At 38.7% G+C, this 13253-nt stretch overlaps 1 non-coding gene across 1 annotated transcript; it reads right to left on the bottom strand.

Moving 5' to 3' along the window:
* Nucleotides 1-727: 727 nt before the first annotated feature.
* On the bottom strand, nucleotides 728-834 carry LOC141626098 (small nucleolar RNA R71). Its single transcript, XR_012535823.1, has one exon. It is a non-coding gene; the product is annotated as a small nucleolar RNA R71 (small nucleolar RNA).
* Nucleotides 835-13253: the final 12419 nt, after the last annotated feature.

The raw sequence follows: 13253 nt of genomic DNA, 5'->3' as shown, positions 1-13253 counted from the left end.
ACGAAACGGACCAATCAAAAATGGCGCCGTTGCCGGGGACGGTGTTTACTTGATTTAGATTTTCTTTTATTGTTATTAGTTGTGTCTTTCTTCACCTTGGGGAAGTAAAACTCCTCAAGCTTTGTTCTAATTATTTTCGAGTTGTTTGATATTTTGCATGTCTAGAAGGTCACAAGGTGATTTGTTACCTTTTGACCGTGAAATTGAAAGAACCTTGACAAACAATAGGAGATTTGCTAGGAGGAATTTGAGAGGTATTAGTGAGGTTGTTCAACCAACTATTGAGTTCATCAACCCTTTTGCAAGAGAAGGTGAGGAGAACCCAATACAAAATACCCCACAAAATCAACCTACAATGCCTAAATTTTCGTCACATTCCGTACCCACCGAGGAGAACCTACCCAATGGTACTCCCACACCACAACATCTAACCGGAAATTTTATTGCCCAATCCGCCTTTATCCAATTAGTCGAAAGGAGCCAATTTGGGGGGATGCCTAGTGAAGACCCTCATTCTCATATGGAAACCTTTTGTGACTATTGTGATGCGATTTCTCAAACCGGTGTGACTCAAGACCAAATTCGATGGGTCTTATTTCCTTTTTCTCTAATCTGCACCGCGAAACAATGGTTGAAGGGCCTTGACAAGGCCACTCTCGGAATAGATTCTTGGAAGAAGTTGGCTCTAGCTTTCTACAAAAAGTTCCACCCACCGGAAAAGACTAACATGCTAAGAGCTCAAATTACGGGTTTTAAGCAAAGGGATGAAGAATCTTTGTATGAAGCTTGGGAGCGGTTTAAGGGAATTTGTCGCTCATGTCCTCACCATGGACTTAGCGAATGGTTCTTGGTACAACAATTTTGGAACGGTTTATATGAAGATTCAAGGAACATTCTCAACATGGGATCAAATGGAATGTTCACCGAAGTTGATGACAATCAAACATGGAACAAAATTGAGGAAATGGCGGTCCATAACTCACAATATAGTAGACCTCGCAAGGCTACTAGAGGAGGAAGGCATGAAGTGGACTCCGTTACTCAATTGGGTGCTCAACTTAGTGCTCACATTGACACAATCAATTTGAAGTTTGAACAAGCTATGGCTAAACTTGAAGAAGCCTCAAAATCACCAAAGCATCATGTTAATGCCATGACGGCATCCTCATCAATCCCAAGTGGGATATGTGAGAATTGTGGAACTTTGGGACATGACCAAAGTGAATGTAGGGGAACAAATGAGCAAGTAAATGCTTTCCAAGCATACAAGAGTGGTACCCCTTATTCCAATTATTACAATGAAAACACCAAGTTTCACCCAAATCTCTCATACAAAAGCCAAAATGTTCAAAATCCTCAAACAACTTACACTCCACCTCCTATGAGAAACCAAAATCAAAGACCCTTTTACAACCAAAACCAAGGTTACCAAAATCAAAATCCATACAATTACCAAAATGACCAAAGTTTTTATGTTCAAAAAGCGGTCCTCCAAATGCAAAAGAATCAACAAGAGTTTTTCACTCAAATGCAAAAAGATAGTCAAGCAAAGGAAACCACCATCAACAACATTCTAGCTCACACCAAGATGTTGGAAACACAATTGACTCAACTAGCATCTTCAAGCTCACAAAGACAAAAGGGGCAATTACCACCTCAAAGTAATCCCCCAAGACATGAAACGGTTAGTGCCATTCACTTGAGAAGTGTTACAAGGTATGAAGCACCGAAGAAGCAAGTTGAGGATGAAGTTGTGGAAGCTAGTGATAAGGAAGAAATTGTGAAAAACTCCAAAGATGGAGAATCATCAAAAGAAGAAATTTCAAAGAGAAATGAAGACAAGGTCAAGAAGAAGGAGCCCATTGTGATTAGACTTCCTTTTCCAAGTCGTCAAGCCAAGCCCAAATTTGATGACCAACTTGGAAAGTTTATGGAAATTGTGAAGAATTTGGAAGTCTCAATTCCCTTCACGGAATTAATCAATCACGTCTTCGCCTATGCGAAATACATGAAAGACATCCTCACAAAGAAGAAGTCGATCCGGAAACTTGAGACTATCGCCTTCACTAAGGTGAGTAGTGCAATACTTCAAGGGAGTTCACCTCCAAAACTAAAGGATCCGGGAAGCTTCTCAATACCGTGTACCATTGGCGACATCACGATCAACAAAGCCTTATGTGATCTAGGGGCTAGTGTGAGTGTTATGCCGTACTCGGTAAGTAAAAGGTTGGGGATGGGAGAGCTTAAATGCACCAATATCACACTCCAAATGGCCGATAGATCGACAAAGACACCATTAGGGATATGGGAAGATGTCCCCGTGCGAATTGGGAAGTTTTTCATCCCGGTGGACTTTGTCATTGTTGATATGGAGGAAGACTCTAACATTCTAATCATTCTTGGAAGACCCTTCTTACACACCGCGGGTGCGGTGATTGATGTAAAACATGGTGAGCTCACTCTAGAAGTGGGAGATGAGAGTATAACTTTTAATCTTGACAAGACTATGAGAGCTCCCCGTTTACATGAACCATTTTTTATGATCGATCATTATAGTCGGAAGGATGAAAGGAAGAAGTCGGAACTCCAATGGAAGAAGAAAATTGAAGATGCTCCATTCAAAGAGCAAGTGAATTATGACAAGGAGAGCTTGCAAAGCTCACCAAAATCAAACAAAGAAGAAGAAGATGGCCTCATTGGCCAAGAAAAGGAAATGGGAAAGTTGTCACCATCAAATCAAGAGATTTTCAATGATCAACTTAATGAAGTTTGTGGTCTTTGGGACGACGAATTTGAAGGGATTTTTAATCCCTACATTGGTAATGCCATCGATCAAGACCGACAACAAGGGCCAAGGTCTATTGAAGACCTCTACCATGACAATGAACAAGCTTTTGATTACTTTTTCAAGGTGTTGAGCAACATCAACAACACCTTGAACATGCCCTCTTGACATCTCATCAAGAATGAGAGTTTGGTGGAGTCCTCCCTAAACCACCATTTGTAAATATTTCTAACTCCCTAACTTGCATTTCAATTCTTGTATTGCATTTTTGTTATTTTTGGATTTTTATACTTTGATCAAGATAATTGTCATGTTTGAGAGAAGTGAGGGAGGGATTAATAATTTCAATTAATGTGTAGTGCTTTAGCATAGTGTGGGGATGACAATTGCCTAGGCTATCCATGCCTTAGTAGTGCCCCCACAATGAAGAACACAAGATTTGAAGAAGAATGGAAGAATGACAAGGGATATGCATTGTACACGGATGGAACTGAACCCGGGTACAAAGGGGTCGAATCCGAGCGGATTCAGGAGAATCCGCCCGTTTTCAAGAAATCCGAGCGTGTTGGGTAGAAGACGTACGTCCTGAAATGAGCTGAAGTTTTGAAATTTTTGACTGTAAGCGAATCCGGGCGTCCTGCATCATAATCCGCCCGTCTTCAAAAAGCCGCCCGTCCTGAAAGGAAGACGCCCGTTTTCTTGGCTGAGGAAAACAAGAAAAATCCCTGGACTGAAATCCGCCCGTCTTCTGTATAATCCGCCCGTCCCGTGTCTGCGAATTCGAGCGTCTTCCCTTAAAGACGCCCGTCTTTAGGCGAGTTTTTCCCAACCCATAAAAGGCAGAATCCGCCCGTTCCGAGCAGAAACCGCACGGATTGCCCCTGCAGTTCAAATTTTTCGGGCTTTATAAAACCCCTCCCACATTCATTTCTTCATTCCTTCATTCATAACATTACTCAAAACCCTCAAAACCCTCATCCTCTCCATCACAAAAACAAAATTCCTCAACTACATTCACCAAAATCAAATCAAAACATCCTTTTAATAACAAATCAATCACTCCTTTTTCAATAAAAATCAAAACAAAGCACAAAATCTTCAACCTTTGAGTCGATTTTTGAATTCATAAAGGCAAAGCCTTTCATCTTTAAATCGATTTGGGTGCACTAGAAATTGAAGATTTTTCACTCTTTCTTGGTTAATTCATCAATGGCAAGGACTAAGGGAGCAACAAAGGCAACAAAGGCGAAGGCACCAAAGGCAAAGACACTTTCACAAAGGCAAAAGACTCTTCAAGCAAAGAAAGCATTGGCTATGGTGGTAGCAAACCCAAACTTGGAAGTGCAACAACAACAACAACCTCCCATGGGTGCAACAACATCTACTACTCCGGAAATTGATCAACTTGCAAACTATCCGGAGGTAACTTTCATTTCCAAAACCCATAGGGACACTTTTGCTAAGTTTGCTAGAAAATCATTTCAATCCACCAAGTTTATATGTGAAGATACCTTAGAAAAATTGGGTGTCCTTGAGCAAACTAGAGCCTTTTTCAAAGCCATGGGGTTGGAGAAATTGTTTGAATCAAAAGAATTGACATACCCCTCCCTTACCTTAGAATTTTTGAGTTCTTTAAAAGTTAACAAGGTTGAGACTATGGAGAACCTCGAGTTTCGTCTAGCTAATGTTAGTAGGCGCATCTCCTTTAAGGAGTTGGGTAAAGCTTTGGGTCTTAGTGATGAACCGAGTTATTTTAAGAATGTTGGCAAATATGACCCCGACCCTCTTTGGGAGGCAATTTCCGGAAGGAAATTTGAGGACTTTCATGCGAGTCGTGCTCTTTTAGTCCACCATCCGGGCATAAGAGTATGGCACAAGGTCATAGGGAGCACCATCAATGCAAGAAAAGACACCAACCATTTCACCAAACTCGATTTTATTCTCCTTGAGTCGGCTTTGAACATTGGAAGAGTACACACCAAGCCTTTCAACTTTCTAAGGCTATTGGTGGATAGATGGCTCAACATTGATTGTGGGAAGAAAGGCACTACCGTTATTGTGAATGGAGGCCTAGTCACTATCCTAGCTAAATACTTTGATCCTAACTTCAACAAAGATAACAAGTATGAGGCGAAAGAAGGTGGTCATCTCGTTGATTTGCATACTATGATACACAAGTACAAGTGGGTTGCCCATAACCCTCTTGACACCAAGTATGGATGGCTCACTAGTGAGGCTAGTTCTTTCACTTTGCCTTCAAATATTTGTCGATTGAGTGTCCACCGGACCAATTATCTACTTCCCCTTTCAAAAGAGGCCGAGTATATTATCCAACAACAAAAGGGTGAACTTGAAATACCCTCCTCTTCCATTGTCACACCACCTTACCCTTTTGAGTACCAAGAGTTCAAGCCGGAGGGTGTTGAAGTAAGAAATGATTACTTGACTCTTCTCATGCAAGCAATGCACAAGCAAGCCTTTAAGGATCGGAAAAATGCTTACTTAGCTCAATATCCACCCCTCTTACACTTAGCTAGGCAAGGACTACTTGACCCATCATGTCCTTTGCCTAGTTAGGCGGATAAGGAAGTCCTATTTCCGAGTGCATCTAGGGTTGTTCCGGGTGACAATGAGGTTGTTGGTAATGAAGAAGTTGATGATAACATTGATAAAGAAGCTAGTGAAGAAGGAGAAGAGGATGATGAGCAAGGTGAAGAAAAAGGTGAAGAAGCAAGTGAAGAAGGAAGTGGCAATGAGACCACTTCTAATGAGGAAGATGATGAAAGTGATGATATGATGGAAGATTAGCAAGATTTGGAGGCTCCTACCCTCTCAAGGTTTGTCTATTTCTCTCTTTGTTCTATTTATTTATTTTTCTTGATCATTGTTGAAGTAGTCCAGCACCATTGAGGACTCACACCTCGGTACTTTTTGAGGTGTTCTCATTTTATTGTTCCCACTTTCAAAATCCAAAATGACAAATTAGTTTCATGCATTGCATAGTGTGTGCATGAACTACACCCATCCTTGGACATTAGCAATAGTGTCTAACTCGGTTTGGGGAAGTTAATGCATACACAACGGGAGGTAATCTAAATTATCCTCTCCGTCATAAACAAAAAAACCATGCATCATGTAGTGTAGACTAGTGTAGATTGCATTTAGTATAGAAATCATGCATCATGTTTGCATAATTTCCCATCATTTTGGCCATTGAGGACAATGCCCATATTAGTGTGGGGATGGGGAATTCTAACTTAACTTTTATTCAAAAATCCAAAAAATTGAAAATTTTCGAAAATACATAAAAATTTGAAAAATTGAAAAACCCAAAAACATGTTTATTTCCTTTTGTAGTGTAGTTATATTGTATATATTGTATATATTGTGTTTGTTCTATCCTTGTTCACATTGATTGATTACGCCACATCCGAGACATGAGGATCATGAAGACCGCATGGTATGATCTTTCCAATCTCCTTTTTCCTCTTTATGTTAATGACTATGTGGCTTTATTTTGATTGATGCGGTATAACAATGTGAATTTAGGACTTGCATTTAGTTTATATGTCATACTAGTTGATAGAATCACTTTCATTAGGATGTGTATATTAGTTGCATCATTGCATGTAGTTGCATTTAGATAAAACATTTTGAAAAGTGCCTAATTGAGAACTTTGACAAGAGCAACTAAGCCATTACAAATACTTTTTCAACTTAAGACTTTGCCTACTAGAATGGTTGTAAAACACCCTAGATAGTGTCATACTAGTGTCTTTTGACCCATGACCCAAAGCCTAGTCAAGGGTTTGCATGTGAGTCACCTATCCAACCCCCTGATGCGATGTGGACTTGGTTAACTTGTCTAGGTGACCTTGATTGACCTTGTGGTAAGGCAACCCAAAATTATTTTCTATCAATAAGCTTGAAGTGCTCATTTCAAAGAATTTTGTCATGTGGAAGTAATTTAATGCCAAGGAAACCTCAAAAGTTATGAATTGTTGAATGTTGAGAAATTTAATTGTTTTGATGGAGGCGTACCACTTCGATGTGCTTTGGAGCGGGATCCATTGAATTGGGCCCCCACACGGTTGTGAATTCGGCCGCCCAGAGACATAGTGACTATCACCCCGAAAAGCTATTGTCTAGAGGTTAACCGGTTGCCTAATAAGCGATTGGCGAAAGCAAAGGACACTAGCCCGGAAGGGATAAACCCCATCTTAAATTTTTGAAATGTGAAAGTTAAATGAGGTCAAATTTTGAATACTAGTCATATCCACCCGTTGTGTATAAAGATTTGACCATTTCATTCCCAAAAAGCCTTTTTGTCAAGCCACTTTGTCGAGCTTGGGACGATCCATGACCTTTACTTTTGTAGAGAATTCGAGACTTGTCATGTCATATGCTACTAGCATCATAGGGATCATCATTCCACCACCATTCGATCGCTCTTGACGAAAGCATTTGGAAATTGAGGACGAAAGTAGTCTAGTTTAACACCATTTGGAGGTGATTTAGTGCCATCCTCTTAACCTTAGTAATTTGTTGAACTAGTATTTGTGAAGGATTACATACTTTTAAATTTGTTCTCTCTTGGTTGCCTCCGCCACTTGATGAGGAAGTGGCTATTCCTTTTGTAGATGTATCCATTATTTGATTTTGTGTGCTTAATGTTTGGATGTGTCGCCATTTTGGCAAGACCCGCCTTGCCTTGCAAGAAGGCATCCTACCTCATGGTTGCCTTGTTATGAGTTGAAGGGGCGGAGTGAGACCCGCTAATTGTCTCATATCGGCTATGTTATTAGGATAGTTTAAATAATGGTCCTAGTCTTTGTCACCTCTTTACTCGGGACGAGCAAAGGTTCGGTTTGGGGATATTTGATGTGACCATAATTAGCGCATATTTAGCCCCCGAATTAGCCTTGTTCCCATGCTTTTTAGTGCATATTTGGGTCATTTATTGTCTTTAGTTCTTTGTTTTGCATATTCTTTGAGATTTTGATCCCTTGGTAGGAAAGGAGTGCAAATCTTGCATTTTCATGGCAAAACGAGACTAAATTGATCGAATTCAATGACCAAGCATCAAGGAGAGATAAGATTAGAAGGCCTTTGTACATATTATAGTAGATGAGCAATGTTGAGAAAGGATCCTTGAGTCTCCGAGGAAATCCCCAAGGAATTTATGAAGAAAAGGGAAGAAAAGAAGAAGAAATGTTGCTGAGGCACAATCCGTGCGGTTTCCCCACAATCCGTCCGTCCTCCTCAAGCACAATCCGTGCGTTTTCTCCCTAAGACGCTCGGGTTTGCAGCCACCAGAATCCGCCCGGATTCACCCAAGACGCCGTGTTCCACCGCCGAATCCGCCCGTCCCGACTCCAAAACGCACGGATTCTGTACAGTATGCAATTTCGTCTTCTCCAAACTACAAAGAAAGAAGCCCTTCCTTCGAAAAATACCGGCTCCTCCTTGCTCAATCTAAAAAGTGTAATTACTAGTTTAGCCCTTAGTTAACCCTAATGCATCCCCTAATTTCCACTATAAATACCCCATTAGTCTAATTAGAAGAGCATGTTCTTCTTATCAATAATTAGAGTAGTTAATATCAATCAAATATCTATTTAGTATTGTAATCAACAATTAATCAAGTTCTAATACAAGTTTTATTTCCTTAATCTCTCTTTTGTTCATCCTTTATTTTGGGTAATTGAAGATTATTTAGGTTATTATTGGGAGATTGACAACCTCTCAATCAAGCATCAAGTACTTCTTTTATCTTTGCTTTATTATTGGAATCATTAGTAGGTATAATTCTCTTAATCCCTCTTTAATTATCATTAATTACTTTTATTTATTCATCATGTTTCCTTTTGTTGGTATGATTGACAACCTTGCTAGCATGATCAACATGATAATGAGTGAGTAGTCTCTTAGCTAGGGTTAATGGGTGATTAGGGAAAACCAACATGGGGAATGATTCATGCTTAAATTAATATGCTTTCATGGTTTATTTGCTTGCTTGTTTTGATCTCAACTCATGAACATGTTATGTTTGATGAAATGCTAAGCCTATGAATCCTTGCATTTACCACCATCTCCTATCTTTTCAATGAGACTTGTAAGACATAAACTAACTCGAGTCTCATTAGACCATGCATGTTGTTGAGTAGGGAAGACTAAGTCGACTTGTAGGTGTTGTACAATCTAATCGATTCGGCTCCGGGACCCAAACTTTCCTAGGATTGTAAGATATAACCCAACTCAATCCATCACAACAATAATTGCTTGCTTATAATTTGAGAACATGTTTGTATGATCAATTCCCATGAATCCCCTATGACCCCATGACACCCTAGTGCTTTTTTATCAATTGTTTACAACCCTTTCAATTCATCTTGCTTGTTTATTTCCATTGCTATTTAGTTTAGTGACCTTCTACATCAACCCAAATTGTGACACCCCTAAGACACCACTAGTTTCAATAGAAATCTCATCTCAATTCCCGTCCCTTGGGATCCGACCTTTACTTGCCTCTTTACTAATTGTAGAGTTGTTTGTGAAGCTATAAATTGTGTTTTGATTCGGACGTGACCCAACGACCACATCTATTTAATTGTGAACACGAAATGGACCGATCAGATGGACCTGATCAAGGGACTTCAATGTAAATATAATATAGTTTTGGTTAGTATAAATTTAGAGAACACCGGAATATGATGATTTTTCTTAAATAAACATGCCCCATTTATGGTATTAATTAATATAAATATGTTAATTATTTTAACATAAACAAATATAATATAAGTATACTAGTATTGGTGTCCGGCTTTGCCCGGTCTACCTCTACTTACCATTAATTTTTTTCATTAAATAAAATTCCTTAAAGTTGCATAACCCTTAAATTTATCATTAATATATTTTGCAATGACATAACCTAAAATTACGATGAAATAAATTTTGAGACAAATTCACTACTCCCGCTATTAATATTTTACTTTTAATAATTAAACAATAGTAATAACATTTCACTACTTGCCTGTAATCATTGTTACTTTCACTACTCCCACCGTAATTATTGTTACTGTCACTACTGGCGCATTAATATTGATAATTTCATTACTCCCGCCGTAATTATTGTTACTTTCATTATTGCCGCATTAATATTGATTATTTCACTACTCCCATTGTTGTTTCTACCACTTTCACTAATCTCGCTGATAATATTGTTACTTTTATTATTCAAATGAGTGATTACTATCATATAACTATATCCAATATTACTACAATTCTTTTCTTCACTGACGAAATTACTTTTACTACTTAGGCGTGCAATTTTAAGAGGATTATATATTTATATACATATATTACATATATGCATTAAATCAAATCGAAAGAATTATGCAATATTATATATTATGGAATCTAACTTGAATTATTTATAACCTACTTATATTATATTTTTGTATGTTAAATAATTAACATCTATATACATCTAATAAACTATAAAGTTTAATAAAATTGCATAGATTTAAAATTATAATATAAATTTATGATGATAATAATTAATACCATAAGTGTGCATCCCCTATTTACTAAATGAATAGGCGATTCTACGTTTTTTCCCGCCTAAAATATTAACTTCTAATTGGGCTTTTAATTTTGGCATTCTACTATGGGCCAAGTCTAACGTAAAAAATGATTGCAAAAAAAAAAATATATAACGTCCTTCTATTCAAGATATGTGATATATTAACAAGGCCAAAATCTGTGATAATAAAGGAAGATTTAGGAGGGAGGAATATTTATTTAATGTTTACTAAATGAATAGATCCGTCTTAGCATGAGTATATAGATATAATGAATTTCCAAAAATTATTGTCTTATATCACGTGATCTAAACTAGGAAATAAGACAATAATTTATAGACGTGTGGACAAGGCCCTCGGGAACTGCGTCCGCGGGATCCACACTAGGCATAATCGACTCGAGGTTCTTTCGAATCGAATTAAGACATATTAGAGTCGCCACCAAGTTTTTTGGGAACTTGGAACCGTTCAAGTCAACTTTACACCTTTCATCGAAAAGCATAAAGCCAATCGACTACGAGTGATTAAAGATAAAGACTTGTACCCTATATCACTCGATTTGAATGACTCTCGTAATCCAATGGTATTTAGACGGATCCACAAACCATAGATCTTGAGTAAGGGGTGAGGGTACGTGTTGGGAAGCCCATAAGGACACCCAACCCCGCCCGTCGATAACGGCCTCTACTAAGTCAAGTGTCGGAGTTCAAACAAGGTCATAGCTACTACGATGTATGATATGCAAACGTTGTTTTAACCCTATCATGTGACAACAATTTCTATGTCGTTTTAGATGCAACTAAACTAACTTTGTCAAAGTTGTAATTTAGCATGTGGGTTGATTGATCTAGCAACATTCAAACGAAAGCAAACAAGGCTTAAGGGGGAATGGGGGAGCCGTTGGGATCTACCTATTACAAACCAGGCATTTCATGCCGACACAACGATAAATAAATTACAACTCGATCTAATTACAATTGCTACATACAACTCAAAACACGACACAAAACACACGGCCATTGGGCCTTGAAAACCGTGCACATGAGGATGGCCCACGGCTCACATGACCCACGGTCCTTGGGTCACTCCTCGTAATGCGTGCTCGCGCTTAATCTCATCGAATTAGACATAAGGCTACGCACCAAAGCATGCATTAGCATAAACCGGGCCATGTTGCTTTCGACAACATGCGGTTTACTACGCTCCTACAAGCATTGGGGAACAACCGTCTAACCAAACAAGACCAAGGTTTTTGAAAAGGTTTTGACTCAATAAAAGAAAGCTAACTTGAAAAAAATACAACTCGATAACAAACGATAAAATACAAACAATGAAACAACGAGGAAACAAACGGTATAAAAACAAAACGAGAAAGGTAAATAAAACGGCCAACCCACGGCCCAAACCAACGGCCAACCTAGTTCCTAAGTTAGATTCATTGATTAGATCGAGTGATTGCGAAAGGGGATAAGAAACAAGTTAGAAAACGAGTAAAAAAACGATGTTGATTGATTGTCGCGCAAGGGTGCATTCTACACGGCCTAAAGGGTCTAATTAGGTCAAATTCGCTAATTAATTTAACTCATCGAGTGTCAATAAGAAGGTGCTAATCACGCACTCTTATACTAGCGAGAAATTAGGTGAAAGAGAGAGATGCATTCAATTATTTACAGAATCGTCGATTGATTTTATAACTTATGTCGAAGCCACCTATCGTGTCTAATTAGGTTATTAAATTGAATTAAAGTCATCTAAATACGTCATAGGTTAACAATCAGAGGTTAAACTAACATGCAACGGGTCCTAGGGTCTGTCGATTTGGCCGAAACAAAAGGGGGTCGAAAACGAAGAACAAAGTTAGATAATTGTTTTATTTATGCCCTACCTTGAACACGAGGATATGTAAATGAGACGGGGGTGTACGACCGACAGATGTAGCGGTTTCTTTTCCCATCTCAAGTCAACACGGGTGTTCATAGTGGTACTTTAACTCATACTCGGACTAACTAGTTTCATAGTTAATTTAAAACAATCGATAAACAAGCGAAAAAACAAACAAAAAAAGACAATAAAAAAGGCATAAAAAAACGAAATAAAAAAGAGAAAAGAGAAGGGGATTTGATGCACCCTCAACCTACATGTATCGTTGACACCGTCTTGGGTCGTAATCGATGGTAGATTTTATCTCGAGAGGCCGTCGTCGACGAAGAACAAAGCAAACACGGGTTTTGGAAAGTTTCTGGACAGCGATTTTAAAACAGTGATATCTCCCTCGTTTCACGACGAAAATTCGATTCGAAAGATGTTTTGGAAACTAGAAAGAGAGGAGAACAAGGATCTTAAAGCAACCCCTGCTCGATTTGGGTTATTGGGCACGAAAAACGAGCACAAACAGAACTGGACAGACAAGAGTAAACCGCGAAAACAGAGTGTTATTTCACTCTGTTTTTCGAGGGATCTCGTGTACTCTCAAGGGCAATTTGGCTCATAAATCTTTGTCTAATGTGTAGATGGATGTTATGTGGTTAATTAGGAACAAGAAACTCGAATTTTTATGGAGTTTTGATGGAGGAACGAATGGGTTTTCGAAGAGGACACACAAACAGTTTCAGTTTGTGTGTCGGTTTTGTTTAGGGTTTTTGGAGGATGTTTAGGGTTTGTTTATAAGGTTTAAAGCTTGTATGTGATGCTTGGATGTATGGAGAACTTAGAGGAATGAATGTATGGTGAAGGGGTGGTATTTATAGGGAGTTAAAGTAGGTTAAAAGAGAGGAGGAGGCAGGGGGCTCAATCCCGTATGGGCTCCGCTGTCCATCGGTTTTTGTGAGGGTTTGAGGGGGGTTTTCTTGGTGATTAAGCTAGGATAATATGGGTAGGATACTAGG

This window comes from Silene latifolia, chromosome X (assembly GCF_048544455.1).
Source record: "Silene latifolia isolate original U9 population chromosome X, ASM4854445v1, whole genome shotgun sequence".
NCBI classification, from domain to species: Eukaryota; Viridiplantae; Streptophyta; class Magnoliopsida; order Caryophyllales; family Caryophyllaceae; genus Silene; species Silene latifolia.
Note: the sequence above shows the minus strand (reverse complement) of the source record. Positions and strands in the feature narration are given on the sequence as shown.